Raw genomic sequence first — 23,975 nt, forward strand, 5'->3', positions numbered from 1 at the left:
GTGGGTTCCACATGAAATCAATGAAAATCAAAATCAGCAACGTTTGGAAGCCTGTATTTTGCTACATTTTTGTCAGAAAAATGAATCATTTTTGAATCGAATTGTAACGTGTAATGAGAAGTGGATCCAATAAAACAACCGTAAACGTTCAGCACAATGGTTGGACAAAGATGAGTCACTAGAACACAATCCAAAAGAAAAATAATTCATCAAAAGAAATTGATGGCGTGTCTTTGGTGGTGTGGCGCAGGTGTGATCCATTATGGTCTCATTAAACCTGGCTCATCAATCACGGCCGAAGTATACCGCAGCTAACTGGACCAAATGATGCAGAAACTTACGAAAAAAGAACAGCCTAGATTAATCAACAGACCTACTCCTATTTTATTGCAAGACAACGCCAGATCACACGTCGCAAAAATGACATGACGGAAACTACAGAAATTGAACTTGGAAATTCTCCATCATCCACCATACTCACCTGATCTTGCCCCCACTGGCTACCACTTCTTCCAGAATTTAGATAACTTTTTGATAGGAAGAAAATTTAATTCCGACGATGCTGTAAAACAGGCCTTTCAAGATTTTATTGACTCTAGATTCCCAGACTTTTACAGTTCTAGGCTGGACAAGCTACCGCTGAAACGACAAAAGTGTATTGACAATATGGGTGCATAATTTGATGAATAAAACTTTTCCTTGTATTCCTAAAACATTAGCAATTTTTTTTCCTTGTCTATAACCTTCAGACTTGACGACCTAATAATTACTTAGTTTGAAACATGACACTAGTTTCCTCAGGAATTCTGAATCTTCAGACAATTCAAAACGTATTCCTCGTTTTTGTCGCCCACATATTTTCAATGTTGTTCGTGTTATTGTTGAGGATAATTTATCATGTGCTAATGTTATCCCTAATGAGTGTGCTTGTGTTTTTCATTCTATAATTCTGTTTGTGGAGAAAAAATTAACCCTGAATAATATTTTAATATTATATACTACGTTACGGCGGCGAGTTGGCAGAAACGTTAGCACGACGGGAGAAATGCTCTCAGGTATTTCGTCTGCCGCTACTTTCTGAGTTCAAATTCCGCTGAGCTCGACTTTGCCTTTCATCCTTTCGGGGTCGATTAAATAAATACCAGTTACGCACAGGGGTCGATATAATCAACTTAATCCCTTTGTCTGTCCTTGTTTATCCCCTCTATGTTTAACCCCTTTTGGGTAGTAAAGAAATAGGTATTTCGTCTGCCATTACGTTCTGAGTTCAAATTCCGCCGAGGTCGACTTTGCTTTTCATCCTTTCAGGGTCGATAAATTAAGTACCAGTTACGTACTAGTGTCAATCTAATCGACTGGCCCTATCCCCCAAAATTTCGTGCCTTGTGCCTAGAAAAGAATATTATACATTACTTTATGGCGGCGAGCTGGCTGAAACATTAAAACACCTGGCGAAATGCTTATCGGTATTTCATCAGTCTTTACGTTTTGAGTTCAAATTGCGCCGCGGTCAACTTTGTTTTTCATCCCTTCGGGGTAGATAAATTAAGTACCAACTGCGTACTGGGTCGATCTAATCGACAGGTCCCTCCCACAAAATTTCGCGCCTTGTGCCTAGATTAGAAGAGAATATTATAAACTGCTTTGTTTCTAGTATTATGAGTAGCAGCAGATGATAGTAATTTCAATTCCGGAGGCGCAAGAGTGGCTGTGTGGTAAGTAGCTTGCTAACCAACCACATGGTTCCGGGTTCAGTCCCACTGCGTGGCATCTTGGGCAAGTGTCTTCTGCTATAGCCCCGTGAGTGGATTTGGTAGACGGAAACTGAAAGAAGCCTGTCGTATGTATATATATATATATATATATATGTATATATATGTGTTTGTTTGTGTGTCTGTGTTTGTCCCCCTAGCATCGCTTGACAACCGATGCTGGTGTGTCTACGTCCCCGTTACTTAGCGGTTCGGCAAAAGAGACCGATAGAATAAGTACTGGGCTTACAAAGAATAAGTCCCGGGGTCGATTTGCTCGACTAAAGGCGGTGCTCCAGCATGGCCGCAGTCAAATGACTGAAACAAGTAAAGAGTAAAGAGTTGACTTTTGTAAATATTTGTCTTAGTTTCCAGCTATAAGCTGTCCTTTTATGTATTCCATCAAGTAATAATAATGAAGGGGGATTTTCTGAAGATAAACGTAAATTTCATTTCTTAATGCCGTTATCACGTTTGTTTTTTTGTATATGAAACGCATTTACATGTATTCTGTTAGTTTAATTAAAACGGATATTTATTGAAAAGACTTCGGTGGATGATACACACGAAAGACTATGACTCCAAACCGCACGTTTCTAAAGATGCCTGTTGCAATTCAGGTATTTGTAAAAAAAGTTTTCTGAGACATTAGACTGCGGTCATGTTTGTGACATCGCCTTGAAGAATAATTAGTCGAGCAAATCGATCCCAGCTTTTGCCTTGTTAAATCTGGTACTTATTCTATCGCTTGGTTTTGACGAACAGCAAAGTTACGTGAACACTAACACATCAACCGTTGTCAAGCGATGTTCTGGTGGTACAGCCACAGCCAGAAAGGCACACACATACACGCACGCACGGACGCAGGCAAGAACACACGCGCGCATACGTACACACACACACACATATATATTTATATATATACGGAGTAAACACATAAATGTGAAACAAGGTGGAAAAAAGAGTACTCAAATACCAGGGGTAGTGTAATATGCTTTATTTAAAAGCAGCAGAAATTCAACAAAACCTGTTACTCGGAGTTTCACGTTCCCGTTCGTCGGACAGTTTTGTTAAAAAAATAAACTCTCCGACGAACGGGAACCTGAAACTCCGAGTAACAGGTTTTGTTGAATTTCTGCTGCTTTTAAATAAAGTATATATATATATATATATATATATATATATATATATATATATATATATATATATATATATATGCATAGATACCTCTGACTTCCTTCAGGTTTCGTCTACGAGATCCCGTCAAATGGCTTTGATGGGCCCAAGGCTATAGTAGAAGACACACGATCAAGGCGTGGACCTGAACTCGGAAACATGTGGCTGAGAAGCAATCTTTTGAACACACATCTACGCCTGCGCGTAACTTCTATTAATAAATATCTAGACATGGTTGTTCTTTTTTCTTTTTCTACAGTGTGTTCCGCAGTGAATTGGCTATCATTTTATATTCCATGAAGTATTATTATAAATTCGTTTAACTTATTCATGATTTCATTTCTAATAATAATGCAATTCCCGATAAGTCTCTCCCACAATCTTATCTTTTATATATTCACAGAAAGAGTTTCCGTATTTTCTCAGCGATTCTTTATACATTGTAATTTCCAAGTAACCCGAAACTAAATTTGCATAGACTGGGGCGACTTTCGTCTCTATTGCACTTCCGGATTTTTGTTGGTAAGATCTGACATCTGACATGAAATAGTTATTTTGGAAAATAAATACTTCTTTTTCTATATAATTCCGTGATTATTTTGCATAATTCGCCAAGCAGAATTATATTACGGCTGTGTTATATTGGTGAAGGTGTGCTTTATACAGACTTACTACATCAAAAGACGCATATATTTCTATGCACACATAATAAATACAATCACACACGCATTTACGCATATATAACAGAGAAGAATGAGACAGACAAAGATAGATCAATAGATCGATAGATAATAAGTAGATAGTCCGGTAGACAGATTGATGTCCATATGTATGTTTATTCATAGAAACAAAGAAACACAGAAAAGCATATAAAGTCATACATAGAATCAAATATGGATGAAACATGTTGACTGTCTCGATGTGCTTAGGCGTAAATATATAAATTTACCAACTTATAGAAAACAGAGAGACAAGAAGACATTTATAAATATATATTTCGTGCTGTTTTGTTATGGTCTTATACCATATACGATACAAAATTATAAATTCCTTCCCGTCCCCACGAAAAAAATCAGAAATGGTTGGAATAATTTTTTCAAAATTATTTCCGATATTCATTAGATTTATGGAAATGAAACCAAAGACAATTTTGTATATTATACAAAAGTTCACTGTTATTCTTTGCACAAAGAATTCTTATATTATGTTTTAATTACTCAACGCTTTTAGGACGAGTTGTATAGACAACAGACTTTAGATGCTCCCCTATGAAACCTGGGGACCTCGGAGGCATGACACAAATTATCGAATGGCAGAATTAAGTTTTTAAAAATTTCTGATATTGTTCTGAAATAACAACAATCATCATTTTATGAATATTTATCACATTTACTGACAGAAAATAATAAATACGAAAATGTTAAGGCAATGTTATTTTACTGGTGTGCAATTTTTGCGCCGCCCATAATTTTTTTTTATTCTACCTTGCTTCTGTTTTCGTAAATTTTTATATGTAATATTCAATGGTGTTTAAAAAAACTAATCACTCTTAGATATTAAAAAGGCTAATCACTCTTGAAATTAACGTGCAAATGGCTAAGCACTGCAGAGGCACACCGTCTCTTAGCATAGCTCTCCGAGGGATACATCTTGACACAGAACGTGAAAAGGCTGGATCTTCGAAATGCAGATACAACTCGTTTTTGCCAGCTGAGTGAACTAGAGCAATATAAAGTAGATAGAACACGCCGCCAGGAATCGAAATCATGGCCTCACGCTTGTTTGTCGAATATTCTAACCGCACAGCCTATAAAAATCTATGGTTCAATATTTCAGACTTATAATGATCGGCTGAAAATTTCATAAGCTAACCAAGATACCACTGATGGAAAAGTGATAAAACTAGGTTTATTTTTCAATACAAATTAACAAGCTGCTATGTGTGATTCAAAGTTGGTTCTTGGTTGATGTTTTCAGGCGCAGGAGTGGCTGTGTGGTAAGTAGCTTGTCGAGCAACCACATGGTTCCGGGTTCAGTCCCACTGCGTGGCACCTTGGGCAAGTGTCTTCTACTATAGCCTCGGGCCGACCAAAGCCTTCTGAGTGAATTTGGTAGACGGAAACTGAAAGAAGCCCGTCGTATATATGTATATATATATATATATATATATATATGTATGCGTGTGTGTGTTTGTGTGTCTGTGTTTGTCCCCTTGCATTGCTTGACAACCGATGCTGATGTGTTTATGTCCCCGTTACTTAGCGGTTCGGCATAAGAGACCGATAGAATAAGTACTGGGCTTACAAAAGAATAAGTCCCGGGGTCGAGTTGTTCGACTAAAGGTGGTGCTCCAGCATGGCCGCAGTCAAATGACTGAAACATGTAAAAGAGTAAAAGAGTAAAAGAGTAAAAGAGTAATATAATGGTAGAATTCTCGAAATAAAAGCGGAAATCTTACGATGACCTTCATGATTCTCTCTAAGCATAGTTTTTCTAAATTCCTGCCTACGTTAATCTTATTTAAAAGCTGTGGCTGTAAGGTAAGAATATTACCTCACAATCACATGGTTCTGGATTCAGTTCCATTGCGTCGAATCTTGAGCAAGTTACTTCTACTATAACCTCGGGGCAGCCAAAACTCTGACTGACGGACACTGAAAGAAGCCCACCGTATATCTGTATATATTCGATGCGTGTGTGTGTGTGTCTTTGTCCTTGTGTTTGTCTACCATGCCTCAAATTAACAACCGGTGTACGTGTGTTTCCGTCCCCGTAACCTAGCGGCTCGGAAAAAGCGAAGGACAGAGTGGGTGCCAGGCATACAAAAGACGAGTGCTAAGGTCGTTTTTTTCCAACTAAACCCTTCAATGTTGTGCCGTAGCACGACCGCAGTCAAATGACTAACTCAAGTAAAAGTATCCGAAAGGGTCGCTGAGAAATAAAGATTAAAACACAGCAAAAAATATAACGAGCACAAACGTATATTATCTTATCCAGTTTGTCTTTGGTTGAGATTGATGCTTATATATATTTCTTTACTACCCACAATGGGCTGAACATAGAGGGGACAAATAAGGACAGACAAGCGGATTAAGTCGATTACATCGACCCCAGTGCGTAACTGGTACTCAATTTATCGACCCCGAAAGGATGAAAGGCAAAGTCGACCTCGGCGGCATTTGAACTCGGAACGTAACGACAGACGAAATACGGCTACGGATTTCGCCCGGCGTGCTAACGTTTCTGCCAGCTCGCAGATATATATATATTATATAATACACAGTGCAGTTTAAAGCAGAATTGAAGTAAATTTACATATTAAAATACCACAGTGTGGGTTACTAAATAACGAAAACCCATTGATAACATATTATGTATGTGGAGAGGATAAAGCGAGTGTCTCCTCAGAGACGATTTTACAGTTTGTGGAGAGCTTACTTGTTAAGATACTGTTTCGTTTCAACTTGAAAATGGTTGGTTTGCTGCTTATAACTTAGATATGAACAAAAGCTATAGAGTTTTGCCTAATTAATCTATAATGCGGTTTATAACATTTAAATGTGCTCGAGTTCAGCGATGATTGATGACTACACCATGAGATATTTTCTCCATTTTCAAGAGAAGACTCTACTCATTACTTTTAAAAACTTCTTTCAATGGTCTGATGTCATTTTACCTGGAAATAAACAATGCAGTCATTTGTATCTATGCATATTACTCCATCCAGTAAGGAACTAGAAAATTTGGCACTGTCATGCTTTTAGTTGTCAGAAGTGAAAGTAGAAAAATCTGACGTCAGACGTCAACTTCGTGTATTTACGTCATCAGGTTTATATCTTCGTTAATTTACGCCGTTTATTTACGTACAACCACGCTGTTAGGTTTATAAAACAATTGCAGTTCAGTTTAAAGTTTATAAATAAATACATTTCATTCCATGTTCTGTTTAAACTTTATAAATAAATATATTCTTGCAGTGTGTGTATATGTGGCTATATGTCTGACTAATGTGTGTGTGTCTGTATTTATTGTATGTGTGTATAAGATGTCTATACATGTATATATATATATATATATATATATATACATGTGTATACATATATATACACGTGTATATATACATGTGTATACATATATATACATGTGTATATATGCATGTGTATACATATATATATATATATATATATACATGTGTATATATACACATGTATATATATATATATGTATACACATGTATATATATATATATATACATATATAGACACATCTTTAATTAAACTAGTGACCGCCTTAAAACGGATTTCAACAGGCAAATATTACTATAATGGATAATATAAGCATATAACTACTTATACACACATACAATAAATGCACAAACACACACATTAGTCAGACATATAGCCACATATACACACACTCCAAGAATATATTTATTTATAAAGTTTAAACAGCATGACAGTGCCGATAAGGCGTAAGTTAACGAAGGTATAAACCTGACGTAACTACACGAAGTTGACGACTTTCACTTCTGACAGCTAAAAGCATGACAGTGCCAATAAATTTACACGCGTTTTGATGAATTCTACGGAAAGATACGAAGGTGGACGAGTGACATCAAATTGACGTCACACTTTTTCTACTTTCCTCCTGACAACTAAAAGCATGACAGTGCCGAAAATTTAAAGTATGTCTTCGTGCATTTATGACACTAAATGCAACTTCAGGTGCAGGCTTGACTGCGTGGTAAGAAATTTGCAGCTCAAAAACATGGCTACAGCTTTAGTCCCACTGCCTCCCTGATCGAGCAAGTGTCGTTTAGCCTAAGCCTGGGTGAATCAGAGCCAAGTGAGGAGTGCATTTGTGTGGCGGAAATTCAATTTGACCGTCGTCTGTTTACGTGTGTGTGTGCGTGTGCATATGCGTGTGCGTGCGCATATGCGTGTGCATGCGTGTGTTCGCATCTTTATGTTTGCGTTTCTCCTCCACGAAAACCAGTATCGGGTTGTCTACTTACCAGTAATTTAAGCAGTTCGGAAAAAGGTACCATAAAATAAATACCACGCTTGAAATAGAATTTGTAGGGTCTATCTGTAAGTATAAACTTGTCAAGGTGTTTCCCTAGTATGGTTGCATTCCAATGAGCGAAACACGTAATAAATAATAAGTATTTGCGTCCTTCCTCTTATTTAACGAACTTTTATATTTTATACTAGCAGTATCACCCGGCGTTGCTCGGGTTTGTAAGGGAAATAACTATATAAGCATTTTTAGAGAGTTACTTCCCTTATATAATAGCAAAAATATGCATTAAAAATGGAAAAAAATGATGGTAAATCTTTTTTAAAATCATAGACTCATCGTAGACGCGCGCTAATACCCAGAAGGGCTCGATATGAATCACCACTATAAGATACCCGGTTTTCGTTAAACTGCACCGCAAAATGTAGGAGTAGTTAGGAATCTAAATCGTAGGAGTCAGACACACAACTTCACTTTTATATATATAGATATTTGAATGACTTCCAGTTTGATAATATAGCTTTGTGGAAAATACACATTGCCATGCCGCAAAAACAAAAATGCATATATGGAGAGCAAAATTATTAACCATAGAACTATAGCAAATATTTTCTGAAATATATGATGATAAATACTTTTTAAAATTCTATTATATTTGAAGATAAATCGGGACAATAGATTCTACGATGTCTCATCTTCCATTATATGAAATCTCCGTTTAACTGTATAGACGTTAACTAAATTCATCAGATCTAAAGTTGATATTTCCCAATATTTTACGTATGAACATAAATAGCAATATTGCTGGGCATTTCATAAATCATATAATTAACCAATATTATTCCGAATTCAATATATGCAGATACTGAAAAGCGAGTGCGAATGACATAAGGTGAACTGAAGACAACATGGAGAGTGACAAAGTCTAACGTTTAATAAATATCTAATATTTATTATTAAAATACTATCGACAGCGTCGGATGTGAAAGCAACTAATATATATTTAGCAAATTATTAACAAGTATGGAGCTCTCTGTTCTAATATCACAGAGAACTCGTTCAGGTTTGGATGTGTTGAAGACATTTTGGATGACAACGAACATACACTAAGAAGAATTACATGGTCAATCAATATCGGTGGATCTTTTAATTGGCCAACTGAATGGTATAGTTTCTCTTATTTGGTTCGTTCTCTCGGCTGCCGCAATGATAGAACCCCAATCTTGAAGGGTTTCATCGAATGAATTGATCCCGTCACTTATTCTGTCGCTCACCATTACCAGTTCTTAAGAGGTGGAGGAAAAGCAAACACATACACGCACGCATACACATACATACACACTCCTACGCACGCACACACACACACACACACACACACACACACACATATATATATATATATATAAATTAATCAAAATAAAAACATGATGCCAAGGATTCAGCGGTACATATGTTTCGTGCCTTTATTAGACGGATTTATAACAATGCATAATGTGCGTCTATGGCCTTTTTCAGCCGCGCACAACTACTACCTCAAGGACATGTATTACATCAAAAATTCTACGTTGGGGATGCAAATCCTCTCATTCGCTTACGACATAATGCGGCAGCAGCATAAAAATGAAGCGTCCATCTCGTCCTTCTGTTTTTATTTTGATTAATTTACTCCACCACCTACACCACCAAACGGTATATACAGGTGCTTACAATTATCAAGTACTCACCCTGAATTTCTATATATATATATAAGTAAATAAATGAGTTGAACGAAGTTGTTATTAAAATTCTTTTACTTTCGACATATGTTTCGAAGACAGCATGGTTTTATTCCAAAGGAATAAATGGTGTAAAATGCAATATTCTCATGTTAACGGTAAACAAAGGATAACTCATTCATCCATTTATATATATACAAGTTATAAACTCAGAAATTGGGAACGATCCGATAATAACGAATTTTTTTAGAAATTTCTATCGATTTGCTTTCGAGACGCGTACTTATAGTGATAAATTATATGGTTATTGACGATTAAGTCTATTTTCGGCATATATGGTATTGGAATATTTTTCTTTTGCCCTTGTTTATAAGTTGTTTATAAATTTAACCTTTAAAGGCATTTTTTTATTATGCTGGCCATTGATAAAATGTTTTCGAAAATGTTATCCTATATAATATATATATACATATACATTAATGAGGGGATACCCAAACGAAACCAGAAGTTTGTAATATTACTTTATTCACTTAGTTTTAGTTTTATCGCCTTCAAAGTATTCTCTATTTGAGGCAATATGTCGGTCCAGATGCGTTTTCCACCGTTCAAAGCAGTGCTGGAACTCTTGCGAAGTGATGCCTTTTAACGCCTATTCCACATCTGCAAATTCCCTAGAACTAGTGCCAAATACATCCAGTTGCTGAAGCACAATTTGATACCAGACTTGGTGAAGGTAATATTTTTCAGCATGACGGAGCACCATGCCACAGGTCGCGTGCAACAGAGTCTGTCAGATAAAGGTGTTGCCGTATTGAAAGTTTGGCCAGCTCAGAGCCCTGTCTTAAATATCATCGAGCAAATGTAGATGGAACTAAAGAGAAGAGTTCATCAGAAAAAATCATGCAATCTTGAAGCGTTGTGGGAGCTCAGTCAGAGAATGGCCTCTCATACGAGTGAAGATGGTGACGGATTTGTACGCATCTCTTCCCAGACGCATTGAAGCAATTATTCAAGCTAAGGGAAGCCACACCAAATAGTAACAAATTCTTGAAAAAACGTAATGTAATAAATTTTCATTATAGACATTTTTTCTGTTTTAAATAACTATCTTGATTGGTTCATGCGAGGTGGCCGACAACTTTTTCACGGCCATATTTTGTGGTCTTCCCACATCTTCTCCACTCATTCAGAAGCGAAACTTCAAAATATAATGATTACGCAGTGTTATGAGTCTACGAGGGACGTTCAATAAGTAAAGCCCCTGACCCACTTGCAGTTGTTTGATCTAGCTGAAATTTTGCATGTGCAATTATTTATATCTCTATAGATTAAGTGGCAAATTACAGCTCTGAACATATTGTGGTTTCTGATTTACAGGTGTTTGAACTGAGTCATGTGTGAAATGGAGCCTGTTGAGTGTCGAGCAGTGATCCGGTTTTTGTATTTGAAAGGACACATATTGTGGGAGCCTTTTGATGAAATAAAAGTAACTTATGGTGATGATGCCCCATCATATGACCTTGTAAAACGCTGGCATCGTGAATTCAAACATGGTCGGAACTCTGTGGAAACTGCTCCCAGGTCTGGTCGCCCCACTTCTGCCATTGATGAGGCATCTGTCCGTCAAGTTGAAGCTGCCATTTTGGAAGATCGACGCATAACTATTTGCCAAATAGCCCATGAAGTCAAGATTAGTACCGGGTATGTGGAAACTATCATTCATGACAATTTGCATATGCAAAAGGTGTCTGCCAGATGGATTCCCAGGTTGCTCACACCTTTCCAGAAGCAAGAACGCGTCGAGTTCCCGAGGATGAATTTGAAGATGTGCCAAGAAGATGAGTCAAAATTTTTCAAAGGACTGATTCCATAGGATGAAACCTGGGTCCATCACTATGATCCAGAGACCAAAGCTCAGTCAATGCAGTGGAAGCACCGTGACTCACCTCCTTTAAAGAAGGCAAGGGTGCAGCCCTCCACTGGTAAGGTCATGCTCACAGTCTTCTGGGACCAGGACAGAGTAGTGATGACAGATTTCCTGGCGAAAGGCATCACAATTACAGGAGCCTATCATGCTTCATTTTTGAGGAAATTAAGAGAAACTAACAAAATCAAGAGGCGGGGCAAGATCAGCAAAGGCATCCTCCTCCTGCAAGACAACGCTCCGGTCCACAACTCGCGTGTCGTCAGATCAGAAGCATAGGCGTGCACCCTCTGATTTTCACCTCTTCCCAGCCATGAAGTTGTTTTTGAAAGGAAAGTGTTTCCCAGATGATGCAGCCTTGATTTCTGAAGTCACGTCGTGGTTGGAGGACCAAGATGGGGTCTTCTACAAAAACGGTCTCCAGAGCTGCATCAAACAACGGGAGAAATGCGTAACTCTGGGTGGTTCCTATGTAGAAAAAGACTAATAACTCTGCCAAACGTCGTTGCTCTACTACTCTGGGAAGTGGGTCAGTCGTATTACTTATTGAAGGGTCAATGTTTCATTAGTAAAAACGTCATGCGAAACATCCACTTATAAACTGGCAATTAGTAGGAATTTACAATAGTTTAAAGTGATGGAAGACTTTTGCACCGTACTAGACATACATAGATAGATACGTATATATTTAGTCCATACGTTTGCTGGCTAAGCTTGGAAGCTCATGCATATTCCATTTAGTATATCTTATATATTTTGATATCAAATGTCGTTCTTTGTGTCTCAGTGCTTGTGAGATATGTGAAATTATGGGAACGTACAGAATATATTATGCTTTTATCTACATGAGTGCTAGATAGAACGTAATTTGAAAAGCCAAATTGTAATGGTTGGTGATGTCCTGTTAGCAAGGAAGCAGCTGGACGTTGCTCTGGTGAAAGGCTTTTCACTGTTCTTTGAGAACTATCACTGTGCGAGTGATGGAGAGACAAATGCAGAAGTGGAGAATTTATCATTACTAGATAAATGTTGCAGATAGGTAGAAGTTAAATATATTTATATCCTGCAGGAGTTTGAAAAGCCCGTAGTATATATTTATGTATATATATATATATATATACCACCGTGATCACCGTGACCGACCTAGGCTATCAGATGTTGCTAGACATCGCTGGTCACAATGCGCTTCGCATTGTTTTAGCCTTCAAATGACGCCGCCCCGCTGGCTAAGCGAGCAGGTCAACAGAAGGAACAGTGAGAGAAAGTTGTGGTGAAAGAGTACAGCAGGGATCGCCACCACCCCTGCCGGAGCATCGTGGAGCTTTAGGTGTTTTCGCTCAGTAAATTCTCACAATGCCCGGTCTGGGAATCGAAACCACGATCCTACGACCGCGAGTCCGCTGCCCTAACCACTGCGCCATTGCGCCTCCATATATATATATATATATATATACAGTATGTGTATATATATATATATATATATATATATATATATATATATATATATATATATATATATATATGCGTTTGTTGTTCGTGTCAGTGTTTGTCCCCCCCACCATCGCTTGACAAATCATGAAATCATGTTGTTGTGATTACGTCCCCGTCACTTAGCGATTCGGCAATAACAGTCCGATAGAATAAGTTTTAGGATTACAAAGAATAAGTCAAGGGGTCAATTTATTCGACTAAAGGTGGTGCTCCAGCATGACCACACTCAAATGACTGAAACAAGCAATGGAGTAAAAGAGTCCATATATATACAGTATGTGTATATATATATACATGTAGGCGCAGGAGTGGCTGTGTGGTAAGTAGCTTGCTAACCAACCACATGGTTCCGGGTTCAGTCCCACTGCGTGGCATCTTGGGCACGTGTCTTCTGCTATAGCCCCGGGCCGACCAATGCCTTGTGAGTGGATTTGGTAGACGGAAACTGAAAGAAGCCTGTCGTATATATGTATATATATATAAGTGTGTGTGAATATGTTTGTGTGTCTGTGTTTGTTCCCCTAGCATTGCTTGACAACCGATGCTGGTGTGTTTACGTCCCCGTTACTTAGCGGTTCGGCAAAAGTCACCGATAGAATAAGTACTGGGCTTACAAAGAATAAGTCCCGGGGTGGATTTGCTCGACTAAAGGCGGTGCTCCAGCATGGCCGCAGTCAAATAACTGAAACAAGTAAAAAGAGTAAAAATATATATATATATGTGTGTGTGTGTGTGTGTGTGTGTGGTGTGTGTGTGTGTGTGTGTGCATATATAAGTGCATACGCACGCACGCATCTCAGCAAGAATTCTGGTGTCACTAAAGAAGAGCGCGTATTATGAATATCTCTTGATTCGTGTTGCCGTGCTTGTCTTCATTTAACCGAAAAAGGACAGCAGGAATATTTTGCTAACGTAACCGATGACATCTGCAGGTAATCATTATGCATCTGGGAGGATGATTTCAGAATTAAGCGTTGATTTAGTAATACGGAAGCTTAATATTCTCTCTCTCTCTCTTGTCTCTTTTCTCTTTACTTGTTTCAGCCATTTGATTGCGTGTGCAGTATTTCTCAGAATTAATTGTCTGGTTACTTGTTTTCTTTTTTTCTCGTTTAAATACATTTATTGCCAGATAACTTAATCTTCTCTCTATATAAACGGCAGTTTGTCTGTGCGTGTTTCTGTGTGTCTGTTTGCTTGTACCCTCACCCTGACCACGGCTTTCAACCGATTCTAATGAAACTTGACACACACATAGCCCAATGTCATAATTCAAAACTAACGCAGCGAAAATTTTGAAAAGTTCCCCCAGTTCTGAAAAAAATCGATAAATTCGACATGGGGTCGAGAATCAGAAACACAAACCGCGAACTGTCTAGGGGACGCAACTCCACCTTTTTTTACTCTCAAAAAAAAGTTACCATGTTTTTTTCCATTTTTTGGCTATTTTTTGGCTATAACTCTCTAAAAATGCTTTATAGTTATTTCCCTTACAAACCAGAGCAACGCCGGGCGATACTGCTAGTGTTATATAACATTAAAATCATAACATGCTTATTTGCATTCCTATCTCTGATATTTGCATAAATTCGTTCGCTCTCTCATTCATCCACTCGCTCACATTCTTTCTGTCCCTGTATTTGTCTCTCCTTCTTTCATATTGATTATTAAGACACGCTTTGCTATGTCATATAAACACCTTTCGTACACCTATTTCTGTATTCGTTATTGCAAGAAACACCATGCTAGATAATACAATATACACACAAGCACGGATGATATTATATTGTAAGAATGCTGTATCTATGTTTTTTTGCAAGTCGCTCAATTGCATATTTGAAGGGCGGCGAGCTGGCAGAATCGTTAGCACGCTGGGCGAAATGCGTAGCCGTATTTTGTCTGCCGTTACGTTCTGAGTTCAAATTCCGCCGAGGTCGACTATGCCTTTAATCCTTTCGGGGTCGATAAATTAAGTACCAGTTACGCACTGGGGTCGATATAATCGACTTAATCCGTTTGTCTGTACTTGTTTGTCCCTTCTGTGTTTAGCCCCTTGTGGGTAGTAAAGAAATAGGTATTTCGTCTGCCGCTACGTTCTGAGTTCAAATTCCGCCGAGTTCGACTATGCCTTTCATCCTTTTGGGGTCGATAAATTAAGTACCAGTTACGCACTGGGGTCAATGTAATCGACTTAATCCGTGTGTCTGTCCTTGTTTGTCCCCTCTGTTGTAAGCTCCTTGTGGGTAGTAAAGAAATAGGTATTTCGTCTGTTGTTATGTTCTGAGTTCAAATTCCGCCGAGGTCGACTATGCCTTTCATCCTTTCGGGGTCGATAAATTAAGTACCAGTTACGCACTGGAGTCGATACAATCGTGTTAATCCGTGTGTCTGTCCTTGTTTATCCTCTCTGTGTTTAGCCCCTTGTGTGTAGTAAAGATTATAATTGCATATTTGAGAATCAAGCAAATAAGTCATCATCATCATCATTGTTCGACCGTGGTCGAGACAATGGAATTTACTATGTTACGCCAGACTTCACGGTCCATCATAGGATTACGGAGGTCCTGTTGCTGGATGCCTGTATCCCTGGAGATTACATCAGGGTAGGAGAGTGTGCGCCCTCTGGTATTGCGAGTAGTTGGCTTCCAGAGGAGAAGAGTAGAAATTACTTCTTTTTCAGCTCTGCAACAATGTCCAGGAAACTGGACTCTCCTACCTTTCACAAGAGATGACACAGGTGGTAATTTCCCATATATTTGCATTTTGGTTGGATGGCGCTTCCACAAGAGATTTTGAGCTATCATAAGGAGGCGAGTGTAGGTTCCATCCAACCGCCTCTCAAGCTTCTTTGATAACGTCCAGGTTTCTGAGCCATATAGTAGAATTGGTTCGACTGTGGCTTTGAATATTTCAAGTTTGAAGTCTCTACTTAGATTTGATGACCAGATCTTATGCATGTCATTACAGGCTGACCAGGCCATATCCTTTCTAGTTAGAAAGTCTTTTAAATAAGTACCATATACATTGATGGCTCTACTGCGTTACATTTCCTTCCTTCTATTGTATTATATTCAATACAAAGGTTGCAATAACAATCAGGTTATTTTTGTAAGTATAATTTTAAATACTTTTTATCTAATCGAGATATTTCTCTTACAATTCATCCTACTTTTATATAAATTGTTATATAATCTAGGGTTGTTTCTTTTTATCTTTCATGTTTTACTTGTTTCAGTCATTTGATGGCGGCCATGCTGGGGCGCCACCTTGAACGGCTTTTAGTCGAACAAATCAACCATAGGAGCTTTCTAATGACTAGTATTTATTCCATCGATCTCTTTTGTCGAACTGCTAATTTATGGGAACGTAAACACACCAACACCGGCCGGTCTTCAAATAGTGATGGGGACAAACGGACACAAAGACACAAACACACACTCACTCACTCACTCACACACACACACACACACATAAGTATATATATATATATATATATATATATATGGCAATTTTCTTTCAGTTTACGTCTACCACTCACAAGTATATAGCGGAAGAAACTTGATGCAGGTGCCTCGTAGTAGGATTGAACTCCGAACTTAATGCTTGGGAATCAAGTTTCTTACCACATAGCCACCACGCCTGTTCATAAATAATTTTCTTTCTATGTATGCTATACATTTTTTTAATATCTACTTGAGCATGTGAACGTGTGGGAAAGGATTGCAAGAGGAATTGTTTGTACAGTTTTACCAACAATCAAACATTGGAAATACTCGCAATTCATTGGTTTTACAAATCTGTATTTCCTTATTTTCAGTTCGCAACTTTAAAGCATGTTAGTAACATCCATCGTGGTGTAATCCTAATGAATTAACTTAACTAAGTAGTTTATTGCATTGTACTTCCATACATTTCGACGTTTAGAATTTTCTGTTTTCTCATTATACGTCATCCTGATGCTATAAAAATATGGAAGGAAATATTCTATTAACTTTAACTTACATTTTACATGATATTAATATCTTTCTAATTTCGTACTAAACGATGATTAGAATATAATATGCACCGAACAAAATGCTTGAATATCATATTCATCGCAGTATGGATAATATAGGTGGAGGCACGGGGCTTAGTGGTTGGGGTGTCAGCATCATGATCGTAAGATTGTGGTTTTGATTCCTGGACCGGGCGACGCGTTGTGGTCTTGAGCGAAAAACACTTCATTTCACGTTGCTCCAGTCCACTCAGCTGGCAAAAAGGAGTAACACTGCGATGGACTGGCGTCCCGTCCAGCTGGGAAACACATACGCCATTGAAACCGGGAAACCGGGCCCATGAGTCTGACTAGGCTTGAGAAGGGCGCATTTATTTTATTATTATTATATATATATATATATAATAAATAGCAATAGGGTAATAAGAAATTATTATTACCAGTGGCCTAGCACAAAAACGAATTAGTCATTAGACTATATATTATTCAAATGGAAATATAATAAGAGGCTTTCAAATACGAAAGCCTTGTGCTAGAAATAGCAGTAGAAAACTCATGTGGATCTGGTTGTGTGTATATTTGAAATCTAAACGCTGTCCCACTGATGAAACTGGTCTTCAGCGAATATTTCTTTGCTGGAAATCGTTAGAAAACATGGTCTGGGAAATAATTGAGATGGCAAACGTTTTTAATTTTCATTCCTTTCGAGAATTTATCCTTATTTGGTGGTTTGAGTTTTCTACTGCTCATTCTAGCACAAGGCTTTCCTATTTGGAAGCTTCTTATTGTATTTCTATATATATATATATATACAACATTCTTCTTGTATTATCGACGTTTAAGTCAGCCAGCCGTAATTATAATATCATTGGGGATAAAAATGTTTATATTAGCTTCCATTCATTTGTATACTGTTTTGACATCTGTTAGTCTCCTCAGCCAGAAGCAATCCTGACTGAAGAAGTTCTCAAGATGACGAAGCATTTTGTCATTACTTCAGCACACTAACATTTAGCTGGTGCGTGCTGATGTCTGTCAACCGATAATAAATCCTCATACGCATGGTGAAAATATTAAAAAATATATTGGCAAGCCATTGTTTACATTGTAACTGTTCTACATATAAATATCACTAATATTAATAAAATATTATCATGAAATTAAAACAGTTTTTTCCAAGTAATAATTCCATATCTTCACTTTCTTTCGCGTTTTAGTCATTAATACTTTAATTAGCTATTCTTATACAATCTAACTCATTTCCTTTGTCTGTTATCTTCTACTAATTAGTCAACATTGCCATTATACTTAATTATCCACACAGTTATTAGTGCAAGTGTATTTGACATTATCTTAAGTAGATTTGAAAAGTGCAACGACATAAAATGACATTTTCATAATTAATTACGAAATTCCCAAATGACTTCAACAAACATTACAAACTTCACACAACGTATCATACAGTACTTAATATTATAAATTATTCTACCATAATTAATTAAGTATTCTCATTTATCTGCCCGATCATAAGTTAACTGGTTCTAAACAATTTTGCGATATCTCTTAGTTTTCAGTTGCACTTTGATATTCCCTTCATTCTATTAAATTTTAATGTTTTGTATTAATAACCTCTAATGTTATTTTATCGTATTTCTTTTAAATGTATATATCATTTGCATTATAACCAATTTTCCATATCAGAGAGGACGTATTTATGAATTTCTCTATGCATTACCCTTTGATTACGACGTAAAATATATTGATTGTCGTAAATGAGTACAGTAAGCTATTTACAAGTATGAGAGTTTGCATTATATTATATTATATTATATTATATTATATTATATTATATTATATTTATTATACTAGCATTATGACCCGTCGTTGCCGGGTCATAGTGCTAGTGCATGTATATATGTGTATATATATGTGTACATATTACATGTACATCTATATATATACATCTACACATAAAATACAAAATACAAAGTTATATCTTGATATCGCTAGTGATAACAATACTCAAAATATAAAACAGACTGGAATTGTAAGCCCGTCTCTTGCAATTTCGATCAATTGCATCTTGTCCTCCCTCTTGTATACAAGTTTGGCTACAATCCAGCCTACCTCAACTTCTAGGGGGGGGGGCATTTTAAATTTTTATCCGGCACGTCCTACGTCCCAGATATAAAGGTAAAAATAAAATATTTCCACTTTGCAAGTTCGAGTCGAGTACTGCCTTGCACGCTCCGTTGACTCGAACCTTGCTTCTATTGTGGTGAATTTACCGCCTCTGGTTAGATATCTTTCATAATCGCACCAAGACACTTTTCGGTGGTGCTTTCCTCTAGGTGTTCAAATCTTTTTTCTCTACATTGTATACTTTATAGACAATAGTCTTTTCTTTAATTTAATTTTTTTTTATCCATCTGGACTATTCCATTTCTGCACACTAATTTTATTTTTAATTTATTCCCATTCATGTGAAACCACTTATTCAAGTTCAAGTCATTGATGCAATTTTATACCAATTGCTATTTTTACTTTTGTTATGTTACGATTATATTATACTTTAGTTTGATTTTAATTATTACTTACTACATATAATTCAATTGTTATTATTATTTTTATTGTTAAAGTGAAAGCATCTGGCATAAAATAGAGAAATCTTTTTGTTTCACTTTTAACATGTAATACTGAAATAGTGGAGAAGATATGATATTGCTATGGGCCCTCTCTAGGCAAGAAGTTGAACATTTTTTTGCCGATGACACTCCCCGGACCCTAAGTAAGGCATGTGTAAAATTTGAATGAAATTGGTTGTGCAGTTCTCAAGTTTTAGGGAAATACACAGACAGACAGACAGACAGATAGACACACATTCTCAGTTTTATATATATATATATATATCGATTATATTGGGTTGTCCGGAAAGTTCGTGTCGATTTATAGTAGCTTACCTTTCGACTTATTTTAGAACATGGTTTAGTCCATCAAATAGGATTTCACTACACCTCCATTTAGAGCACAGTTTAAGCTATATTTTCGTGGAAAAAGGTTTATGTCCCTATAACCTGTGTTAATTCTGTAACCTTTAAAATGGAAGATAAGAAAGTTCATTTTCGGCACTTGATGCTTTTCTTTTTCCGTAAAGGGAAAAATGCCTCACAAGCAACCAAAGAAATATGCGAAGTATATGGTGATGTTTCTTTATCCGAAAAAACTGTACGGAAGTGGATCGCAAGGTTCCGAGCTGGAGATTGTAGCTTTATTGATAAAGAGCGATCATGCAAACCATTCACTGCAGATGATGACCAAATCAAGTCATTGATTGAGAATAACCCACATTGCACAACCCGAGGATTTGCAGAAAGCCTCAACCAATCATAATCCATCTTTCATGAGCACCTGGAAGAGCTTGGGGGCACAAATTGCTACGATGTTTGGGTACCACATGAGTTGAGTGAGAAGAACATTTTGGATCGCATTTCCATCTGTGATTTGCTTTATAAACGTAATGAAAACGCACCTTTTTAAAGCAAATTGTGACAGGTGATGAGAAATGGATTATCTACCGATATGTTCAGAGAAAGCGATCCTAGAGTAAGCGACATGAGCCACCCTTAGCCACCCCAAAAGTAGGTCTTCACCCTAAAAATAGTCTTGCTTTGTGTCCGGTGACATTGGAAAGGAATTCTTTACAATGAGCTGCTTCCAAGTAACCAGACAATTAATTCTGAGAAATACTGCACACGCCTGGACGAGTTAAAAACAGCAATTCAAGAGAAATGGCCCAGAACTGGCCAACAGGAAAGGTGTTGCCTTCCAACATGATAATGCAAGACCGCGCGTTTCTTTGTGAACCAGAGAAAAATTGCTGCAGCTCGGCTGGGATGTGTTACCCCACCTGAATAAGTGGAAATCCGAAGGAGCAATATCTAGTGAATATGGAGGGTGGGGTAACACATCCCAGCCCAGCTGCAGCAATTTTTCTCTGGTTCACAAAGAAAGAAAACAAAAATGATGCTTTTATTCTTTTACTTAGCGTATTACTAGTTTCAGTTATTTGACTGCGGAAATGCTGGAGCACCGCTTTTAGACGAACATATCCATCCTAGAACTTATTCTTTGTTAGCCTAGTACTTATTCTATCGGTCTCTCTTGCCGAACCGCTAAGTTACGGGGACGTAAACACACCAGCAACGGTTGTCAAGTGATGTTAGGCGGACAAACACACACACACACACACACACAAGCCTCCCCACATACACACATATATATACCACGGGCTTTTTACAGTTTCCGTCTACCAAATCCACTCACAAGGCTTTGGTCGTCCCTAGGCTATAGTAGAAGACACTTTCCCAAGGTGCCACGCAGTAGGACTGAACCGGGAATCATGAGGTTGGTAAGCAAGCTACTTACCACACAGCCACTCCTACGCCTTCAAATTTTGCTCCCAAGAAGCAATGACATATAACATTTCGCCATGTTGCACCAGTTTTGGAATCTGTGACCTTGAATCAAGTAATGGATATTGGTCTTGGACATTCCTCAGCTAATTTAATTGTTTCTACATATGCAAAACATTTTTTTTTGTGCTTGTTTCAGTCATTTGACTGCGGCCATGCTGGAGCACCGCCTTTAGAGTGGTGAAAGAGTACAGCAGGGATCACCACCATCCCCTGCCGGAGCCTCGTGGAGCTTTTAGGTGTTTTCGCTCAATAAACACACACAACGCCCGGTCTGGGAATCGAAACAGCGATCCTCCGACCGCAAGTCCGCTGCCCTAACCACTGGGTCATTGCGCCTCCACAGCTATCTTGTATCAAATAATTTAATATCCGAAAATACCTCGTTGCATTTGTTTCATCGACATGCAATAAGCCATTAATGAAAAATGAATTTTAATAAACTAGTTTCTGAATTTCCTATTTATCAAGGATATAAAGCTAGGAAATGGACCTGAATAAAACTCAGGGATCATTTCTTAAATTTTAGCATTAAATAGTGAATGTGACAGAGGTAAAGTGATAAACGAGACAACACAAACGACCTATAATATTAATAAGTTAATCCACCCTTCATATATGGAATATATTCTTGGAACACATCGCTGCACATAAGTATGAAGTTAACGTTACTGGGAAGTAATATAATAAATCTCTACTTTATAAAAAATGCTTACAAAAGTGAAACTGAAAGCTGACTACGAAACTCAATTACTAAGTTTTGTGAATTAGCCAGAGAGCTTGCTAATAATATTCCTTAATACTGAAGTAGTGCTTAAAGATCAAACATAGATAAGAGATTTCTTTCATATGGTATTATAAAAGCTTAATGCACACGCGTATTTGCATACGTATACATGATCCATATACATATACGTATGGATGTATGCATGTATGTTTGTGCATACATATATGCACGCACGTAAATGCATGTATAAGTATATACTTATTTATATACAAAAACGTGCATTAGCTGATAAGCGTCTCGTTCTCGTGAAAATGGCAATCTATATCAGTGATATTAAAAACAGGAACATTAACACAGTAAAAAACGGGCTGAAAATTCTTAAAGTTATCTATTGCGTCGAAGAAAGCAATTATCAACAATGCATACTTACAGCCAAACTCATATATCTGTAATATATGTGTATGTGTGTGTGTGTGTGTGTATAATAACTATCTATCTATCTATCTATCTATCTATCTATCTATCTATCTGTCTGTCTGTCTGTCTGTCTATCTATCTATCTATCTATCTATCTATCTATCTATCTGCCTGTCTATCTATCTATCTATCTATCTATCTATCTGTCTGTCTATTTATCTATCTATCTATCTATCTATCTATCTATCTATCTATCTATCTATCTGTCTGTCTGCCTGCCTGCCTATCTATCTATCTATCTATCTATCTATCTATCTATCTATCTATCTATCTGGCTGTCTGGCTGTCCGTCTGCCTGCCATCTATCTATCTATCTATCTATCTATCTATCTATCTATCTATCTATTATATATATATCTGGCTGGCTGTCTGTCCGTCTGTCTATCTATCTATCTATCTATCTATCTATCTATCTATCTCTCTCTGTATATATATATTATATATATATATATATATATATATATATATGTATATATATGTATATATATATATATATATATATATATATATATATACATATATACGTATGTATATAGGTAGGGTAGAAAGTGGGAGAGAAATAGATAGAACGACTAGTAGAAAGAGTAAGTTAGTCACAAAATGGAAGTAATGATTGATAGAGTGCCGACGGCCGAGATAATTAAGAGCAAGTGTTTTACATAGAAGATACTTAGAGAAAGACGGACAAAAACGCGGTGGAGAAAAATAACCACCATAGGAATAGGAGCAGAACCACAAGTTAGATAGATAGATAGATAGGTAGATATATAGATAGACAGAGAGAGAGAGGGGAGGGTGAGAGAGAGAGAGAGAGAGAGAGAGAGAGCCATATGAGAGGGAAAGGGAAGAAAAGCGTTCAATTATATGTTAATAAATGAGACTCTGTGTTACGTTTATTTATCTAGATTCGACTCTTCTCGTTATGATTGCTAAAATAAATATTGTTTATCATCAGCTTACAAGTAATTTAATTTCTGGATAAGAGAACATAGAAGTTAGATAATGAAGAAGCGTGGATAAAACGACTAGATCAAAGGAATGTTATTCTTTTCTATAATCCTGATTCAGAAATAGAAATCGGAATAGAGGCATCTGATTATCGTATAGTCATGCTACGTTGATTTCGACTTGATTAAAACATTCCAGTGAAATAATTTACACTGTTGCAGTTCGGTAGAAGGGATCAGGGTTCGATATTTAAGTAAAACAAATAGAAGTTCGAAACAGCA

The sequence above is a fragment of the Octopus sinensis genome, linkage group LG18 (assembly GCF_006345805.1).
Source record: "Octopus sinensis linkage group LG18, ASM634580v1, whole genome shotgun sequence".
Classification (NCBI taxonomy): domain Eukaryota; kingdom Metazoa; phylum Mollusca; class Cephalopoda; order Octopoda; family Octopodidae; genus Octopus; species Octopus sinensis.